The 12,534-nt window shown below is 52.4% G+C and overlaps 1 long non-coding RNA gene across 1 annotated transcript in view; it reads right to left on the bottom strand.

Annotated features, from left to right (window-relative positions):
- LOC138567013 (uncharacterized) overlaps window positions 1–10,267 on the bottom strand; it is a 36,467-nt gene extending 26,200 nt beyond the window's left edge. The window contains exon 1 of the long non-coding RNA XR_011302084.1: window positions 10,188–10,267. This is a non-coding gene — a long non-coding RNA (uncharacterized lncRNA). The remainder of the gene's footprint in view (window positions 1–10,187) is intronic.
- Window positions 10,268–12,534: the final 2,267 nt, after the last annotated feature.

Below are 12,534 nucleotides of genomic sequence, written 5' to 3'. Positions count from 1 at the left end.
ACACCATTCTATCATCGCTTCCCCGACTGGCTGTAGTAGACGTATGGAGACTTATACCCTGACTCCCAAACATACTCCTTCTATTCCCCGGTTCACGACTCACATTCTAGGACTGACAGATGGCTGATATCAGACATGCTGATAAGAAACGTTTCACAGCAATCGATTCTCCCTAGAACTCTTTCCGACCACTCCCCGGTGACTCTCTCTCCCTCTCTGCTGGGGTCCAGACTACGATGGAACTCGGCAGTGGAAAATGAAACCACACTCCTTGCGCGATACAGCCTTTAGCTCAGAGCTAGAGACTGCCATTGAAGACTTTTTGAAAACAACACTAATTCGGTCACTACACAATCCACCCTTTGGGAGGCATTTAAAGCCTACATCAGGGGTATCGCCATCTCCAAGGAAAGTGGTATTCTGAAAGCGATCTGAGGAGATATCCGGAAAAGTGAGTCGGCCCTCGCGTCCCTCGAGTCCCAATACGCTCTCCTTCCATCTCCTGAGATCCTCGCGTCTTTAGGTACGGAACTTGATGCGTCTCATACTCATGCGGAACGCAAGGTGAAATTCCTTGACAACCCCCAGCTCGTGAGAAAATACGGGGAGGGCGAACGGCCAAGCCGACTCTTAGCCAGACTCATCCGTCGAGAGTTTGGATCCCCCAACATCCCCGCTATCGAGAGAGCCGACGGCACTCTAGCCACACTCCCACAGGATATTAACACTGAGTTCCTGGTATTCTATGAAGCCCTTTACTCAGAGGATGAGAGCGTCCCAACAGCGGAGATCGATGCTTACCTAGACGGCCTTCCCCTTTCGGTCCTCTCCTCTGAAACTAATAGCTCTCTCGAGAGGCCGTTTACTGCGGAGGAGCTCTCAGATGAAATCGATTCGCTGTCATCTGGTTATTCCCCGGGCTCGGACAGCCTTCCAGTAGATTTTTACAAACACTTCAAATCCCTCCCAATACCTCACTTGATGGCCCTATGGGAAGAAGCATGCATAGTGGGTAGGCTCCCCCCTTCTCTCCGGGAAGCCATAATAACGGTTCTACTTAAACCTAGCAAGGCCCCCACCCCTGTGGCTCGTACCGTCCCCTCTCACTAATCAACTGCGATGTCAACATTTTTGCCAAATTGCTAGCCTTACGCTTGGCCCCCTTCATGTCACACATCATTCACCCCGATAAAGCAGGATTTATTCTCTCTGAACTTGATATTGTTAGTAGAATTAACCCGAACGTGCAAGCTGTAGTTGCTACACTGGACATGCAAAAAGCATTCGACTCCGTGTCCTGGAAGTACCTTGGGCCCAGTTTTCGTTCATGGGTCGGGCTACTTTACTCAGATCCGGTGGCTAGGGTCCGTACTGAGGACAGATGCTCATCCCTATTTCGAATTGCCAGAGGTACGAGGCAGAGCTGCCCCTTTTCCCCCTTAATCTTTGCTATAGCTATGGAACCGTTTGCTGATAAGATGTGCCAGTGCCACGCTCGCAGAGGGTTACGAACAGCAGGCCAAGCGGATATCATCTCTTTATATGCAGACGATGCCCAGCTCTATATCTGGTCTCCCGCTATCAACCTTGCCCCGACACTGGAAGACGTTGTCCACTTTGGGCGTGTTTCTGGACTCAAAGTAAACTGCTCCAAATCCACCCTGTTCCCACTCACTGAATGCACACGTTCCCCTCCCGATCTTATGGGGTTCACTTGGTCCCAATTGAAATTTACTTACCTCGGTATAGAGGTGACTCGCCGTCCTGAGACATTGCTCCAGGAGAACTATCAGTAACTCACGAAACTCTCTGAAAAGGCTTCTGGCTGGGTGAGAGTTCCAATTTCCCTGGCTGGTCGAATTGGGGGGTTCTAAAGATGGTCGTACTCCAACTTTTATATAAGTTCATCAATCTGCCCATGTTGCCGGGGAGACTGCTTTTTCCAAGCGTTGACCCGCACTATTAACACTTTTCTGTGGCATTCTGGGGCAGTCCGACTAAAGCTTGCAACATTGTCCACCCCCATGTAAAGCGGCGGATTCAGTGCCCCAGATTTTCTCAAATACTGGCAGGTGGCGCAGGCCCACTTCGCCTCGCACTGGTTTAACACACAGGATCCCCCTCCGCATGTTAGACTCGAGAGAATGGCAGTCAGTGGCCGAGACGTCCGCTCCTTGATTCTCTCCCCATTGCCGATCATGTTAGAGTCACTAGACCCTGTTAGTTTCCAGATTTTAGAGTGGGCTAGGGATTTGCTATCAGGCACATCCTATCCATTCCACGGCGATCTACCACTGTGGAATTTCCTCCAAGGGGTCCCATACTTACTATCATCCATCATACACCGGTGGGCTGAAACAGGCTACGAGGCAATCCGGGACATCTTTGAGAGTGGTGGTTTAGTTGAGTGGTCGGATCTTCCACCCATCCTCAGACAGAAACCATCCGCGTGGCTCCAATACTCCTCCCTCCGCAGAGTTCTTAAAATCACATACGCTGACTTCCGTGCGCTACCTCCCAACGACCCAGTAGTTGCGGAGCTATGCAGCTTCAACTCCTTTAGGGGGAAGGTATCCAGACTGTATGCCCTCTACAGGCCAGATCGACCCCCGCCCCCTGCGACAAACAAACATAAATGGGCAGAGGACTTGGGGGTGGTGATGTCCGACCAACGCTGGAATCTCATGTGTGCGCGCACCCACAATGTGTCCTTTAACTCCTGATTCAAATTAATCCAGTTCAAAGTCCTGCACAGGTATCACCTCACTCCGATTCAGTTGCACCGCATGTCCAAGGACCACTCCCCCAGATGCCCCAGGTGCGGAACCGACAGCGCCACATACATACACATGATCTGGTCCTGTCCTAAACTAGCGCAGTACTGGGAGGAGATATGTACTACTATGACTGTCATTTTGGACTGCACAGTCGCTCCATCCCCTGCATTGTGTCTCTTTCATGACTTCCCGGACTTGAGTCGCGACTCCAAAAAGCTGGCGGGCCTCTGTATGTTACTCACTGTCCACTGCATCTTACTATGCTGGCTCCCCCCTGGTCCACCCTCACACTCACAATGGCTTAGGGCAGTCACCTGGGCAATTAACACGGAAGAGGTCTGGGCTAATCAACAGCCGACGCATTCCATGCCCAGGAACATATGGCTGAGATTCTGCTCTTATATGGCCTCCATAGCTACAGACTGATGGTGCATCTCGTACTTCATCTTCTCCCACCTCCACCATGGCCTGAACTTTTGATTACCCAAATTGCTCCTGTGTTGTTGCGCCCCTCTGCTCATACCCGCAAAGCAATGTACAATGTTGAAATCGGACTGTATGCACTGCAATTGTCACGTCTGCCCCTGTTGGGCTTCTGCCTCTTCTGTGTTGTCAAGCTAAATAAATAAAGTTTAATAAAATAAAAAGGGCCTATACTAAGAAACCTATTGCCAAACCTTACAACTAATACAAAAAGGGTGTGGGATAGTTCTCAAGAAAAGAAAGAAGTGCAATGTGGCAGTGGGAGCCCCGTTCACCCAGCCAGAGCCCACTCTGGTAGTGACGGATTCCTCCCTCTCGGGCTGGGGGCTACCCTAGATGGCCATTTGATTCATGGCGCATGGTCCAGAACGGAGGCCCTCCTGCATATCAATCTGCTGCATCTCAAAGTGGTAAGCCTGGCTTTTCTACTGGTCATCAGGGGCGACACGGTTCTGGTCAGGACCGACAATTCCATGACGATGTTCTACTTGAACAAGCAGGGCGTCACCCCCTCTCCCTTCCTGTGCATGGAGGCAGTGTCAATCTGGGAGGGACCCAGTTGGAGGGGACATGGATATCTGCGGTCCATCTCCCGGGGGACAACAATGCGGAAGCTGAACATCTCCGCCGCCTGGGGCTAAACACCTACGAATGGAAATTACACATCAACTGTTTGTTGCCCCTATTCCAGAAATGGAGGTTCCCAGATCTGGACTTATTTGCATCTCCTCTGAATTCCAAGTGCCCCCTCTTCGCTTCATGGGCGGGGTGGGGCCACGGGTCTCTGGGCGACACGTTCCAACTCTGCTGGCAGTTGCTATCCGTTTCCTCCTCCATTGCTCCAGCGGACCCTCTGCACATTTTGAGCCTCAGTAGACTGCAGCCTCCTCCTAATCGCCCCCCCCACTGGCTGTCGAGGGCTTGGTTCTCCGACCTGCTGCAGTTGCGCTCCCAGGGGCCTGTCCATTTCCCACACCCCTGAAGGGGCTTCCTGACGCAGCAGGGCGTTGGGAGCACCCGGACCCAGCCAGCTGGCCCGCTTGGCCTGGCTCCTGATCAGCGGAGACTGCCCCACTCCCAGTTTTCGTACGACAACTGGGAAATCATCCAGGAGGCCCTCCACGTGTTCTCAGTACAAGAGTAGGTGGACCAGGTTCTGCCACTGGGCTCATGACAAGGGGCTGGACCCCACTCACCTGCACCCTGGACGACGTACTGGCCTTTTCTACACATCTGGCTCGCTATGGAGACCAGGTTGATACCTGTCGCACCTATTTGGTGGCCATTGGGGCATACAAGAACTCTGCAGAGCGCATTTTTTTGGCGGCCACCCCTGTGCTTAAGGCTCATCTCAAGGGGTTGTCCAGACGGTTTCCTCTGGTTCATGGGCACACACCCGGTCTGGGACCTCAGCGTGGTTCTGGCGGCTTTACAGCGTAAACCTTTCAAGCCAATGGCCTTGGTCAACATCAGGCTGGTGACGCTCAAGGCAATACTGTTGGTAGCGCTCACGTCTGCAAGCAGAGTCGGCGAGCTGCAGGCTCTGTCATGCAAGCCCTTCACCACCTTCCACAATGACAAGGTAATCTTGGGCACTCATCCAAACTTCTTGGCCAAGGTGGTCTCTCCGTTCCATTTGAACCAGGAAATCTGCCGGCCAGCGTTCTTTCCAAACCCGCCGTCGGTGCTGAAAGGGTATTGCATTCTTTAGACTTGGAGAGCGCTGAAGATGTATCTCTCCCGGACGAGGTCTTTCCAGAAGTCATTAGCAAGGCGGCTACTTGAGCCACTTCGTCTGCTTTCTGTAAGCACTATTTCCTTGATACCAGTTCCAGGTGGGATGCAGCGTTCGGTCAGGCGGTTCTGGTGAACATTCTTGCTTCTTCTTAATCTTGAGGCAGGTTGTCACAGCACCACCCGGTTGTCTTGATCGGTGGAATCACCCACAAGGATGGAGGAAAGGGGACAGGACATATGAGTAATTCAAGTTACTCTACTTAGTGACTGGATGTCAGGTTTCTTGGTCTTGGGCGAAGGTAGCACGTACACCTGCCTCCCGGTTGGATCTTGGTGCCTGGATTGTACACAATCTCAGGCCCCCGTGACCCGCCGCGGAAAGGGGGTTAGGGTCTGCTGGATTGGATAGGTAGGGGTGATTATGGAAACCGGATAGAGGATCAGGAAGAGGTAATGGATGGGTAAGGGGATTCAGGGAAAAGGTTTGACTTGTTGCCCCCCTACTGGGGTTCCTGAAATCGCTGATGCTCCGCCCACCCACTCCTGCACACTAGCACACTATGCCCCCCAAAGCCCTGCCTAGTCTGGCCTTCTCCGGCCCTAGTAATTCTGCTTTGATACCTGGCACATTGTATTTTAGGATTCTCTGGTGCGTTACTGGTATGCACTCACATTGTGCTGATTGTTTGAACTCACAACCGGCACACCTTAAACAGGTTCACTAGTACATTGCAATCATATACCCACTGGTTACATGCAATGCGTTGGTTGTTGGAACTCACAACCAACACACATTAACTAAAGAAACAAGATGGCACTTAGCTTTGTGTCGTGCAGCGGGGTACGTCTGCCATGAGCAGCGGTCCCAATGTTCAAGCCGTTTTGATCCAGCGGAGCGCCGCTACAAAGAAATCAAAAGCACGTGTGAGCTTGTGTTGCGGAACAGTATAACAGAACACTTGACAAGCTACCAAAACTGCCCACTGGCGGTCTACAGCATGCAAATGCAGTCGATTTGTGGTGCCGGTTCTCCGCCACTCATGCTACTGTGCATCGGAAGTTGCTATCAGCTGTGAGCACCTCTGTACTCCATACACTTCCCAATGCCTTTAAGAGTTACATTGCCCAAACACTGCTTGCGTTCTATTCAGTTACTCCCCAAACACAATGCTCCTCCCGAGAGCGCTGCCTTGCCTGAACGCTGCTTGCGTTCTATCCAAATAAACACTCCGGAATTAACCGATAGTCTGACTTGTTAGATAAAAGCACTTATCTGTTGCTGAATGCAGGGCCTGTAGTATTCGCAGGCGGGGAATGGCCCTGCGGTTCGCAGCCTGCAGGAGCCCTCCGAACACATGTACTCTCTCTCTCGTGTGCTGGTATATATAATACAATGGCCCCATTTTATATAAGCCTATACTTAATCATGAGAGGGGGTAGGGGGGGGGAACAATGTGAAAACACTTCAGCAGCAGCAGTCCCGTGGAAATGATCAATGACTCACTGGTGCCTGCAGTCTAGCACAAAAAAAACATTGTCACAAGCTAACAACACCAGGGAAAGAAACTAAAATACATGCAGACATGAAACAGGAGGAAAGGAAAACAAACACGAGCAGTAGACAAATGCAATAGGCTCCCCCAGGCCCCACTTGACTCCATAAGGAAAGCCTGAGTCAAAATATGCATAGAAAGTATGAAATCCCCACAGATTGTGTTGCAGATGGCGATTCTGTGCACATGTTGAAGCAGTGCTTTCTTTCATCCCTTCGTGCGGTAGCTGCACTAACATTCTCCAGAATCCCTAAATGTGAACATAGAGCAGCCCAATGTTTACTGAAGGCTGATGCCCCTTTTCACTTAGCTGCACTGCGTTGCTCCAAACTGTTTGCCATACTGGAGAGATAAAGGGCTAATGTGGGTTCAATCGCAGGGTGAAAGGTAGCCGTTTACAGCCTTCCCATTGATATACAGGATCTTTTCATGAACATCTTTTTCCTAATTCTGGACGTGAGATGCTGATCAGGTAGGTGCCCCCTGACCGCGCCATCTTGTGGCCTCCAAAATCGTTTTTGCACCTGTGCTTAAAAGCACGATGAGCGCATTCGGCGCGTGGTCCCTCTCCCCTTCCCAACCCGCTTCCTGAACATCCCTCTACCCGCCTCCCTCAATGCCCCCCCGCCCTGATTGGCGCACCACGCCCTCATCAAGGACACCGCAGAGCAGCCCCCTACCCGTGCAGCCCCTTCGGCTAAGGGCCCCAAGGACAAGGGCGGCTCCTACAATGGCGGCTCCAAGACATGTCTGCAGGTGTCAGCAGGGGAAGCCAATGAAGCTAGCAGTCAACAGACACCAACTAAAACTGTAATTGTGGCTTGGGTAGGGTGTATAGCAATTACTCTACCCCAGAAAGCCCCCGCCACTCTACCATACCTCTCCCTAAAGTACACCGCCATAGGCTTACACCATGCACATTTAGAGAAATGTATGACCTCCGACCTAAATCTACACATGACTGGACTGTAAATGTTGTTTTGCATTACTTACGAACATAATTCCCAATGTTAGCATATACCACACTTATATGGAATTCTTAACCTCAGCCTGCATCACATAGAGATAGAAAAAGTGAATGTTAGCACGTGCCACACCTAGATGGAACTTGAATGTTACCATGTGCCACACTTAGAAAGGAGATCATCATCCTGCCCTACATTGAGATAACTATTGGGAAGATTAGCAAGTGCCACACTTGGACGGAATATGTAGATTAGCAAGTACTACACTTAAACAGAACCGTGAATGTTAGCATGTTAAATTTCATATAACCCACTAACCAATATAAGCTCAAATTCTCTGCATACGTATCTTTCTAAAAAAACTCACACAACCATCTCTCGCACAAGTCGCACACACTTCACCACACTGCAACAACACATAAGCCGCACCTACAGCACACGCGGACTGACTGATACCCGCACCAAAGCTCAGCACCCGGTGTATACCGAGTTGAAGCTGCCAACAGTACACCACTCCTCTCACTATCCTAGTCCCTCTTCACCTTACTAACCCATCCCACCTTCTCATTTGCAGATCTGCCAGAGCACCTGGGGACCAATTCCGTTGGTGACGGTGCGCTATATAAGTACCTTTAACAAAGTTCGTATCACATAGTAGTGCCCTTTTGAGGTCACTGGGGGTCTTAAATGGCTATGATGTTAGTATAAGTGTAAATGACATAGTTTCACTTCTAAAAGCCATCGGCGATGGCCAGTTTATTATTTTATGTGAGTCTGCCAGCCCCCCTCTGAGGAAACAGTTATGTGGCATTGCTCATGTAGAGAGCCTATAATTATGTGCACGGGGAGAGGAAAGTTAAACATCACCTTGCTTACCCTCACCTGGGAAGTAGAACCCTCAACGTGACAGCATATTGATTGATTGATTATTTGTATAGCGCCTATACACAATGTGTTTCAAAGCACTTCAAGGAGGGTGGGAACATGGGAGAATACAATTACATTCAAACAGGTCCTTGAAACAGGTCAGAATGTGAAAAATAACTATCAAATCATAACAGATAGTACAAGTGCATGGAACAATAAGGGAGAGGTGAGGGGGGAAAAAAGGAGACAAAACTAGCAGTAACATTACTATGCCCGACGACAATTGTTGCAGTGCAAGAGTGACAAGAGGAGGGGGGGAGGAGGGGAGGTAAGGGGGGGAAATGGAAAGCGGTAAGGAGGGGAACAAAACAAGTGACTATCTACAAGATAGTGCAGGGGAGCGAGTGGGAGGAGAAGACAAGAAGGGAAACAAGGAAGACACTGGCGGGGGCAGGGTGGACAGGAAGACACTGGCGGGGGCAGGGGGGACAAGGAGACACTCGCGGCGGCAGGGGGGACAGGGAGACACTTGCGGGGGCAGTAGGTCAAGGCGACACTGGCGGGGGGCAGGGGGGACAGGAAGACACTGGCGGGGGCAGGAAGACACTGGCGGGGGCAGGGGGGACAGGAAGACACTGGCGGGGGCAGGGGGAAAGGAAGACACTGGCGGGGGGCAGAGGGGAAAGGAAGACACTGGCGGGGGGCAGAGGGGAAAGGAAGACACTGGCAGGGGGCAGGGGGGACAAGGCGACACTGGCGGGGGGCCGGGGAGGGACTGGAAGACACCAGAGGGGGGACAAGGAGATACTGGCGGGGGCAGGGGGGACAGGGAGACACTTGCGGGGGCAGTAGGTCAAGGCGACACTGGCGGGGGCAGGGGGGACAAGGAGACACTGGCGGGGGGCAGGGGGGACAAGGAGACACTGGCGGGGGGCAGGGGGGACAGGAAGACACTGGCAGGGGGACAAGGAGATACTGGCGGGGGCAGGGGGGACAGGAAGACACTGGCGGGAGGCAGGGGGGACAAGGTGACACTGGCAGGGGGGACAAGGTGACACTGGCGGGGGACAAGGAGACACTGGCGGGGGGACAAGGAGACAGGAAGACACTGGCGGGGGCGGGGGGACAAGGAGACACTGGCGGGGGGAGTGGGGACAAGGAGACACTGGCTTTGGGACAGGAAGACACTGGCGGGGGCAGGAAGTCACTGGCAGGCGACAAGGGAGACACTGGCGTTGGGACAGGAAGACACTGGCAGGGGGCAGGGTGACAGGAAGACACTGGCGGGGGGACACTGACAGGGGGCACAGGGAGACACTGGCAGGGGGCAGGGGGGACAAGGAGACACTGGCGTTGAGACAAGGAGACACTGGCGGGGGGCAGAGGGGACAGGGAGACACTGGCAGGGGGCACAGGGATACACTGGCAGGGGGAAGGAGGGAGAGGGAGACACTGGCAGGGGGCACAGGGAGACACTGGCAGAGGGAAGGGGGGACAGGGAGACACTGGCAGGGGGCACAGGGAGACACTGGCAGGGGGAAGGGGGGACAGGGAGACACTGGCAGGGGGAAGGGGGGACAGGGCGGCACTGGCAGGGGGAAGGGGGGACAGGGCGACACTGGCAGGGGGAAGGGGGTTAGGGAGACACTGGCGAGGGGAAGGGGGGACAGGGAGACACTGGCAGGGGGACAAGGCGACACTGGCGGGGGGCAGGGGGGACAACAAACCAGAACGGGACTCGAGTTTAAAAGCACCCGAATGCTCTGCATAACCACTCCCCCATCCTCAGGTGCTCCTTTTCCTACCTGTCAGCTGAAGGGGAAAAGGGAGGGGATCAAACGGCATCGCCTCTGCAGAGTGTAAACATAGGCGGTGAACCAGCTTCCTCCGTGTAGAGACATCGCGAGAGCCCGCGCTCTCGCGAGATCTCGCGGCAGGCTCAAGCTCCGCCCCCGCGCGCTTCGCGCGCATTACGGGACAAGAGGAGGACGCGATAAGGAGCGTCCTGCTTAGCCCTCCTGCTACGGGGCCCGCTCCTTACAGATCTTGGACAGAGACTCTGTCATACATTCTCCCAGCCACCTTAGGCCCGTTGGCCCTTAGCATTAAGGCACACACGTTGTGTGCACGCTGCATAAAGCTTGTGAGTTAATAAATACAACGTCACAAGATCAGAGGCTCCTGTCTTCATTGAAAGCATTATACTACATAAATTGGCGACGAGGATCACCACCAGGACCCACAGAGGAACATGCAAGGAGCAACGCCACCGCCACCATTTCTCCAAACTCCAGGTAGGCCTGCCATTCCATGGCCACAATGGCAGCCCCTATTCACGACATAGGTGGAGGCCCTAGGTGGGGCGGGGTTTTCAGCGGCGAGGCGCAGGGCCATGCTACTAAATGCCCTGGGAGTGGAAGGACAGAGAATATTCGAGAGTCTCACCCCGATACCGATGGCTGGCGACAATGACGATGTTTTCAAGGAGGCTGTCAGGAGAATCATAAAAAGGTTTGCCAGTAAAGAGAACACAGTGCTCCACCGAATACGCTTTTACACACGAAGGCAAGAAATATCTGAACCAGTTGACGATTACGTTACCAAGCTGAGGGAATTAGCGGCGCTGTGTAATTTTGGCAACAACGTGGAGAGTCTCATATGTGACATGTTGGTCGTCCATACTAACAGCCGGAAAGTCCAAGATAAGTTTATTGTCGAAAAGGAACTGCAGTTGGAGAAAGCGATTGAGATCGCCAGGGCAGTCGAGGAAACGGCGGGAAGACGTAAGGAGCTTACTGGGGCCCAGAGTTCTGCAGAAATACAAGCAGTGGGTTTCCATGCAAGAAAAGAGAGGCTGGCTGCTGACACGAAAGAAGGGAGAGGGAACAGAAAAGAACCCCTAAAGTGTCACAGGTGCACCAGCATGAAACACCTGGCGTTTGACAGGGAGTGCCCGGCCAGAGACAAGGAGTGCTCCATTTGCAAACGCATTGGCCATTTCTCCATTGTGTGTCGGTGGAGGAACAAGAAAGTCTCCAGCCTCAATGCACATCGCAATACGGAGAAAGAGTCATCCTCAGAAGATGAAGGTAGACCCACTGTCATCATGGTTAACAGCACAAGAGCGAGGAGAGAGAAGCCTCATTGCGTGATCAAGATTGATGGCATGGAAACTAAGGTCATGGCAGATTCAGGGTCCGATCTAACGATCATTCCCCTTCGCACGTATAAGGACATGGTGGGAAAGGAAAAGGTGCAAGTGCTAATAACGAAGCACAAACCCACGGTGTTTGGAGGGGCGTCAGTCGAACTGCTAGGATATATCAAAGCCAAAGTTGAATTCAAAGGAAGGGAAACCACGACCAGGGTCTATTTCAGTCACGAAGGCCCAGCAGTGCTAGGGTGGGACGACCAAGACAAGCTGAAAATCAGACTGGATCCCAGCACCGAAGAACAAGTCCTGTCGGTCAGGGTGACGGGAGGACCTGTTGTCAAAAGCGACTACCCAACACTTTTCTCCGAGGAGCCGGGGCACATCAAGGGTTTTCTGCACAAAATAATACTCAAAAGGAATGCGGTCCCTGTAAAGCACCGAGTGAGGCCAGTACCAGCCACGGCAAGGGACATCCTTAGAAGTCAGTTGGAAAAGATGAAAATGGAGGGCGTCATAGAAGAAATCGAAGCATCTGAATGGCTGAGCCCTGTCGTGCTCATAAAGAAACCCCAATCACAGGAACTCAGGGTATGCATAGACCTACGCAGCTTAAACTTGGAAGTCATCACAGATAACTACCCCCTTCCAAGCATAAATGAACTCATTCTGTTAATGAAAGAAGCCAGGATATTTTCAAAACTGGACATGAGGAATGCATATCACCAAATACAGCTACATGACGAATCGAAACCCCTCACGGCATTCATCACTCCATTTGGCACAAACCAATTCACCAAAATGCCATTCGGGTTGTCATCAGCAGCGTCGGCGCTCCAACGCATGATGGATGTCTTGCTGAAGAAAGTTAAAAACGTGGTGTACTTCCAGGATGACATCCTCGTGTATGCGGAGGATGAACAAACGCACGACGCCACGTTAAGAATTGTCCTAAACAAGCTACAAGAAGCAGGGGTGCGGTTACGCTATGAGAAATGCCT

Source organism: Ambystoma mexicanum, chromosome 2p (assembly GCF_040938575.1).
Source record: "Ambystoma mexicanum isolate Mex_15411 chromosome 2p, UKY_AmexF1_1, whole genome shotgun sequence".
In the NCBI taxonomy this organism is placed as follows: domain Eukaryota; kingdom Metazoa; phylum Chordata; class Amphibia; order Caudata; family Ambystomatidae; genus Ambystoma; species Ambystoma mexicanum.
Note: the sequence above shows the minus strand (reverse complement) of the source record. Positions and strands in the feature narration are given on the sequence as shown.